This window comes from Silene latifolia, chromosome 4 (genome assembly GCF_048544455.1).
Source record: "Silene latifolia isolate original U9 population chromosome 4, ASM4854445v1, whole genome shotgun sequence".
NCBI classification, from domain to species: Eukaryota; Viridiplantae; Streptophyta; class Magnoliopsida; order Caryophyllales; family Caryophyllaceae; genus Silene; species Silene latifolia.
This window is the reverse complement of record NC_133529.1, coordinates 93,813,396-93,821,984: the sequence shown is the minus strand read 5'-3', so window position 1 is coordinate 93,821,984 and position 8,589 is coordinate 93,813,396. Positions and strand designations below refer to the sequence as shown.

At 43.0% G+C, this 8,589-nt stretch overlaps 1 non-coding gene across 1 annotated transcript; it reads right to left on the bottom strand.

The window, feature by feature from the left end:
- Positions 1 to 369: 369 nt before the first annotated feature.
- LOC141654061 (small nucleolar RNA R71) lies at positions 370 to 475 on the bottom strand. Its single transcript, XR_012547640.1, has one exon. It is a non-coding gene; the product is annotated as a small nucleolar RNA R71 (small nucleolar RNA).
- Between the last annotated feature and the right edge of the window lie 8,114 nt (positions 476 to 8,589).

Genomic DNA, 8,589 nt, shown 5'->3' with positions numbered 1-8,589 from the left:
ACATTGCGAGTCACTCAGAGCCCACAACTGCCTCGATCCCTAAAGGTTTCAAACTTGCGACCGAGGATGGTAATACTTTCGACATCCGGCCGTCCTATATTAATCTGGTCGAACGGAATCTGTTTCGGGGTGTGGCGGGTGAAGATCCGTGTAAACATATGGAGGTCTTTACTGACTATTGCTCTACCATTCCCGCCACTAAGGGAGTGACCTAGGATAAGATAAAGGAAGTCGTGTTTCCTTTTTCTCTGACCGACGGAGCCCGTGAGTGGCTCACTTATCTTGATCGTACTGCAGCCGGTATCACCAACTGGGAGACTCTCGCCCTTGCCTTTTATAAAAGGTACTTTCCTCCACAACGTACCAATCAGCTGAGAGGAAAAATTACAAGTTTCAAGCAGGCACCTAATGAGAATTTTTATGAAGCTTGGTGTCGTTTCAAGAAGTTGGTGCGGTCTCTTCCTCATCATAGTTTTGATCAGTGGTTCTTGTGCAACTAGTTCTATAATGGGTTGTATAACGACCACCATGCTATATTGGACGCCTCATCTAATGGGCGATTTCAGAAGAATAATCATGATGACAAAGGATGAGGAATTATTGAGGAGATGGCTACCCATTGTACTGAGTATGGGAACCCGAGAGATGGTATTTGCACAGTTCATTCAGTTGATAATGCTGTAGTGGCTCAGCTGGAAGCCATGAATGCCCGTTTTGATAAGTTAGACTTGCAAGCTGCTGGTGATCAACAAACGGTTCACTTGTTAACTAGACAAGAAGCCGTTACTTGTGAGAGATGTGGGAGTAATGACGGTCACACTACTGTTGACTGTCTAACAGAGAAGGAGCAAGTCCTTGGCTTTTAGCAATATAGGCAAGGAGGAGGTTCCTATTATAATAATCAGAGTGGAGTCCATCCCAACTTGAGATGGACTAGTCAGAATGTACTCAATCCTACCCCTCCTCCGCACCAGCAACAAGCTTATGTCCCTCCTCACAAAGCTCAACAAGGCTTTCAAAAGCCTCCATCCTTTCCACCGCCGTATCAAGGAGCTTCATCTAGTGGAGTTAGTGAGTTAGCTGAGTTGAAGTCGATGATCCAATCATTGACTAAGCAGATGCAGATGAGTGACCAACAAAAAGAAGCATCAATTAAGTCACTCGAAACCCAAGTTGCTCAACTGGTCGCTAGCCAATCCATGAGAAAGCCGGGTCACTTACCGTCTCAATCTGAGAAGAATCCACATGAGACCATAAATCTGATTAATTTGCGCAGTGGTCTTTCTTATGAAGGACCCAAAATGTCAACTGTTGAGGACATATCAGACCCGAAAGGCAATGTTGCAGGCAGTGAAGAGTCGTCCGTAGATGAATCAGTGCTGAATCCCAAGAAAATACTCGATCGACTCATTTCTGGAGGTCGATCGAGTAGAATTGCTGAACATAATACTCGATCGAGTGATATTGAGGGTCGATCGAGTAAAGCTGCAAATGAAGGTTTAGATCGAGAGGGTGAAATTCCTCGATCGAGTGAAATTCCTGAGAAAAGTGTTCGATCGAGTGAGTTTATGCCTCGATCGAGCAATGCTGATGAAGAAGGTTCCAATCGAGTAGCTGATAATGCTCGATCGAGTGAGAAAGCTGCTGAAAGACCTCGATCGAGAGGTAAAAGAGATCGATCGAACAGAAATGAGTTTGAACCTATCAAGACATTGGAAGAAAGGAATAAAGGGCTCGAAATTCCTATCAAGGTGCCCTTTTCAAGGCGATTGCAGAACAATAAGGCTAACCAACAGTTCGGGAAATTTGCTGAGATCCTGAAAAGCCTTCACGTCAATGTTCCTTTCGCCGAATTGCTTAACCAGGTACCCTCTTACATTAAATTCATGAAAGAAATTTTATCACGTAAGAGACATATAAATGACCACGAAATGGTGGCTTTGACTGAAGTAGGGACCGCCTTAGTTCAGAATATGGCACCACCCAAACAATCAGACCCGGGTAGCTTTTCAATTCCTTGTCATATAGGAACCCATTTGATTGCAACACGCTGTGTGACTTAGGAGCTAGCGTGAGTGTCTTATCTTTGTCTCTCGCTAAGAGACTTGGTTTGACCAAGTTTAATTGTACTAATATGACCGTTCAGATGGCCGACCGCAGTATATCACGGCCACTAGGAGTAATAGAGGACATACCTGTGAAAATCGGGAGATTCTTTATCGTAGACTTTGCGGTCTTAGACATACCCGAGGACACTCATACCCCTATTATCTTAGGGCGACCATTTTTGTTTACTGCTCGCGCGGTAATTGACATCGGAGGAAGACCCTTACCTTCCAGGTAGGAGATGAGGAACTAAAATTTCATCAGTTCGAATCTCGTAGGGCACCCATGCAAGTTCAACCTTGCCATGCCTTACCCTCTATTGACCCAGATTTAGACACTCCAGCTGAGAATATTGAATATTGCGTTGTTATTGTAACACCCCCGCCTCAGATTGAGAGTGTAAATGAGGACCATTCTGTTGTTTTCCTTGCTGCAGGTACATATAGTGTGGCTACTGGAGATGCTATCGGTCATGGTACAGTTGAAGTCAATTCAAGTGATGGGAATGCCAGCAATGTAGATGGGAATATCAGGAAGAAGAAGAAAGTTAGGGCGTATGTGGATGCCAACTATTCTCCTTCCATCAGTTCGAGTTCAACCTCGTGGCGATCAAAGAGGACGGTCCGAGATGCTAAAGGGACCTCCTCCAGTCAGAAGCCCTCTTGTGGGCTACTACTGTGTTTTGGACGATGAGCGGGGAATGCCCCGTTGTATTAATTTGTAATTTTGAATTTCCGTTAGACTTTTTAATTGCGTTTTAGACTTTTAGACAGTAGCTTAGTTAGTTTTAGCAAAAATCGAATATAGACTGCCTAGTTTTGTGATTTGGTATTTGCGGGAAGTGTTTTTGCATGTTTCTATGCAGGTTTGTGGAAGATATGTCGCATTGGGACGTGTGCCATAGGAAAACACCTCGATCGAGTACTTTTTGTACTCGATCGAGAGCATTGCCCAGAAAAAGTGTTCGATCGAATGGTTTCAGACACTCGATCGAATTGTCAAAAATGAGGAATTCTCGATCGAGTGGATTTTTGTTCGATCGAGTGGATTGGATGCCAGAGTCCTCGATCGAGTGTTTTTAAATCACTCGATCGAGTGGATATGCTTATTATACACAGGAAGTCTTTCTTTTCGACTTCTATTTTCATTCTAATTTCTTGCCTTCCTCTTTATGCAATACCTTGTGCGAAAATGCCCAAAATTCCTCCTTTAATCTTCCCTATTGCCAAATCAATCACCCACATTATTTTCCTTGTGCTTATTTTGACAATTGCCCCATATTTTCCCCTTCAATCTCGTTTTTGTTGCCTTCACTTTGGGAAATTAGGGTTTTGTTCGGGTTTTGTTCAAATCCGACTATTTCTTGCGATTTTTGTCGTTTTCTTGCTTATTCTTGTGGGTTATCAATCAAGTAAGTAATTCCCTCCCTATTAATGTTTAATTGTTGTTTCGACTCTATTTGAGGCATTAGGGTTCAAATTTTTTCGAAAATTCGTGAATATTTGGGGGAATTTGTGTTTAATTGTTTATTTGATTAGTTTTTGCCCTTACTTGATTGATTAGGATGGATAGTAACACAATGCCGTCGACTAGCTCTACTGTTACCCCATCCTTGACTCAGACGGTGGTCCCTGCTGCTGCCACCGTCATTGCTACTATTTCTACTACTGCCGCCACTACTGTGTCTACTGCTTCTGGTACCGTTTCTTCTACGGTGACGACCCCTGCTGCGTCGTCACCACCCGGTATCCTGTTGCCTACAGTTCGTCGCCACAGTACCCGCTCGATCTCGGACGAGCTTCTTCTTTGGGTACTGGAGGGCGTGGACGGGGTCGAGGGAGAGTTACTCCTGCTGCTGGACGTGCTACGTTCCGTTCCGATGAGTCTCTTGACCCGCATCCTGACTACCCAGAGGTACGTTTCGTTAATGCATTTCATCGTACCCGTTTCTTTGACCTAGAGAGCTGTGACTTTGCTTCGACTAAATTTTTGTATCGGAAATCACTTGAGAAGTTAGGAATTTACGAGCCCGTTGTTGAGCTGTTAAACGGGGCGGGGATGACTGGACTGACCACTATGAGTGCCTTGAACTATAGGAGTCGACCCTTGAGTTTTTCAGCTCCTTCACTTTTTTTGCTGCTGCCTACGCCACTGACCCAGACTGCTAGTGTGTCTCCTTCCGGTTGTTTAACCGGACTACGACCTGGACCTTAGCTGAGTTTGGTAGTAGGTTAGGTCTGTCTTCCCACGGTGAGTCGGACCCTCCTAGGAAGGTCCTACGTATACTTTGGAGGACCTTGGCACAGACACCCATTGAGGAGCGCAGACTCACTCATGTCCACCTCCCCCCGGCCCGTTACTTTCTGCGTCTCATTGGTGGGACGATTTTCGGCCGTAAAGAGCCCAACAACATTAACAATGTTGAGTTGTCGATTCTCGGGGGATATCTGAACATTGATAGCGAGGGCCCCTTTGTTCTTAACATTGCCTATCTGACAGCTCAATATTTTAATGCTGTTGGGAAGAAGAAGTCGGGCACCGTTGTCTGTGGTGGCATAGCTACCTACCTTGCCCGTTCTATCTTCCCTGTCTTCCCTCGTGACCTGGCACATGTAGATACTGATAGGTACCTAGATCTCTCTGCCTTGTTGGCAATGTTTTGTCTAGCTTCTGACCAGTGGACTTGGAAGATTTGTGGTTCCTTGTCCGTGGTCCTACCTTTCACCTACCTACCCCGTCTTGTCCCTTTGACCACTGTTAGGGGTAGGTTGCCTCCACCTTTGACCTTCTACCACCTTCCACTCGCTCCGCCTACTACCACTTCCGCTGCTAAGAAGCGGAAGAGACCTGAGACTGGACATGGATCCACACAGACCGAGGCTGGGCAGTCTTCCATGCCTACACCGATCCCTATTCCCACTCCTTCTGTTACACAGCCGGTCTACCCGGCTAATTTTATTCCTCCTCCACCTTTTGAGGCGTCTGAGGTCATTGACCAAGGGCGTCGTGACAGTTTGCTTCTCGAGTTGCTTACCAAGCAGGCTCGTATGGAGCGGGACATTGCACTTACCTTGTTCCCTCTCTACGAGTATCACATGAGACGAGGACGCCCCATTCCTGAGGGTTGGCCACACCCTTCTTTCTACCGGTACCCGGCGGAGGGGTACCCACAGCCAGCCAGCGAGAAGGACACAGCTGAGGAGGAGGAGAGAGCCCGAGCTGAGGAGGGGAGGAGGAGGGAGCAGGAGCGAGATCCTGACTTTATGGTGGGAGAGGAGGAGGAGGAGGAGACTGCTGACGAGTAGCTACTGGTCTACTCACTTCCCCAGTTTTCTGGCTGGTTTGGGGAAGTTCGTCATTTTGTATGTACTTTTTGCTCCTTTCTTTATTTTCGTCTCCTTTTTATTCATTGTTTTTCATTTATTTATCGGTTGTATTTATCCCTTTCCCATTATATATCTGCTGGTGTATGCTGGAGGACAATGAAGGCGTTGTCCGTTTTGGTTTGGGGGAGGGTATTGCGTCCTTTGAGTCTGCATTTTGCATTTGTTTTGCATTCACGTTTACTTTTCTGCTTGCATTTGTATTTATTTTAAAAAAAATCATCAAAAATCCAAAAAAAAAAAACATTAGAAAAATTTCAAAAATTCAAAAAATATTCACGTTTCACTTTGCATATAGGTTGAGTTGGAACGGTAGATTTCCATGATGAAACTGCACTTTAACTTGTCATATCACTTAAGCCTTGCATCTAATTGGCAGTTATTAGTTTAGTCATGCGCATATCTACGAGTTAATGTTTAAAATATAGCTGACTGTGTAGACTTGACCTGATAAATTGGCAACCTACTATACAATTCCTGAATTATTAGAGCCTTATAACTGGTGTCATTCATGACCAGTTCATGTAGGAATTGAGAGTAGTACTCCTTGCATAACATGTTCATCACTTTTGCACTTTTATGAAATTTGATTGCTTGTTGGTTGCGTACATTCGGGTTTGTGGTCGGTGTCACATACAAGGAGGTGCTTACAATTTCCCCCTTTCTTTCGTTTTCACCCATTTAGCTCCACATTAGCCAAAAATAGCCTTTTGACCCATTAGCTACACCCAAATTAAGCCTGCCTGTCAAGCTAGTTTAGTGTAATTTTTGTGGTATATTTTTATTGTTGCTAGTTGGTTTGTTCTCATTTATATGGAGTTGGTAGAAAAGAAAGAAACGTGGGCAAGAAAATTAGAAAAGCATGAAAAGGATGAAAAATACAAAAAAAAAAAGAAAATGAAAAAATGGGGAAAAACGTGAATCACAGAAAAAGAAGAAAGAAAAAAAAAGAGAATTTGAAATAGAAAAGAGACTGTATTAAAAAAGGGAAGTTTGTGACTGTCTTACTCCTCCGTTCTTATCTATATCTTTTTGAGGAGATTGTGTATATGGTTAGTGAGTTTTGTGCCAAAGAAGGGCACTTGTGTTTGAATTCTAGTCAGCTGAGAAATGGATAGTCATAAATGGTCCTGTTTAGGTGCTAGCTTGTCGCTTTACCTCCACATTTCCATAATTTGTTTTGCCTTTTCTTACTTGTAACCTCACTCTCCCATAATCTTTTGTAAGCCCTCGGCTGTGACGGACATTGTTGGTTGGAATGTATGTATGGCACTTGAATCGCCTATCATTTTTGTTGCATGCATGTTATGTAGGTCGCAGTTAGGTGAGTGACTGTCTTCTCTTTCTTTCTTACACATATATTTTCACCCTTTGCTTCATGAGAGAAGAGTGACCCGTGAGAGTCCGATTTTTATGGTCTTGCAAGGCCGACAGGTCAGCTTATTTATAGATATCATACAACTCGTTTGCGTATTGACTGCTATAGCTGTAACTGTTAAATTTTGATTGCATTAAATGGTTTGAGTGGACAAGTTATAACTAGCTCTGAGTTTTCAGATCCGTTCCATTAGTTTGCATTTAGTTTACTCGAAGACAAGTAAAGGTTCGGTTTGGGGAGATTTGATACGTGCTATTTATATAGACTTTTTAGCCTCTTATTGCACGCATTTCTATGCCTTTTTGTATCGCTTTGTATTGCAAAATGCCCCGAATTGGCTACTTTGGTTTGTTTTGTCTTAATTGCAGAAATGGACATTAAAGTAGTGGAATCGTCCCTTGTTCGTCCCATTTAGCATGCATTGTAAGGAGACGGAGATCTTAGAGCAGAGGTCGTACCTCGGGATGCGTAAAGGAAAGTCAATAGAAGCTGACCAGACGAAGTCAACGCTGATCTTAGTGGAAAGTGCTCGATCGAGATGTTCTGGAGTCCGATCGAGTACTTTGGCAGAAACTGAAGGTCGATCGAGTGATTTATATACTCGATCGAAATGTGCTTTTATGGGAATACTCGATCGAGAGCCTGAAGTGCTCGATCGAACAACTATGCTGGAGAAGTCCTCGATCGAGTTGCCTGAAAGGACTCGATCGAGTGGTTTGCTAGATTACACGGGCTGACTAATCCGTGTTAGGTTTATTTTGTTAATAATTTTGCTTCCCTATATAAGGAAGTGATTATTAGGTCTAAAACAACTTCTACACTTCTTAACTTTGCTTAATTACGTTCTTTACTCTAATTTACTGCTGAAACTTTCCTGCCTCTTTTCTCTCCGGATTCAAACTTTGTAATCCCTCCTTACTCCTTAATTTTAATCTTAATCCTTGTTTGCTTTCATTAATTGCTCTCTTATTTAGTTTATGCTTTACTATTATTTATTCATTATGTCTCTAATTAGTATGCTTATTATTATTATTATTGTTGATTGCATTAAGAACATGAGTAGCTAATCTTCTTATGTTAGGATTAGGGGATCCATGGTAGTGTTAAGACGATTTAGTAAATAGAGTAGATGATTTACCTGTGAGAATCTGTCACCATAGCAATATAACTGTAAAATATTTAGTTGAGTGCACGCTTTTAAATAACATTAATTCGGTTAACTTTGTTCCTAGATCGGAAGATTGGAACAAACAGACCTGCTATGAACAGTGGACTACCCTAATGAGGACGGAAGTTAAGTTAGTGGAAATCTAGGGTGGATAGCGGACCGGAAGGACCTTTCCCTTGCCCTTCTCACAGTAGATTGTCTAGGCTATTTATGAATGAGTCGATAAATTACCATGGTGAACCGAAATCCTGACATACTCTCTCTTATCTGATTACTTATCTATCATTTTCTTGCTTTACTGGTCTTGCTTTATTTCTCTTGCCTTTGACCTTTAGTAGTTTAGAAAACCAAATTTAAAACCCCCATTTGTGACTTAGATAGACGGACTTACAGATAGATACCTTGCCTCCCTGTGGAGATCGACCCTACTTATCACTAGCTTCTGTTAGTTATATCTAGGTATTATTTTTGGTACATAACGACCGTATCACTTAGCCTGTGGTCTGGTCAGGGTTAGGAGCCCCTGATCCAGCTCCTGCTGCAGCCTCCCCTTC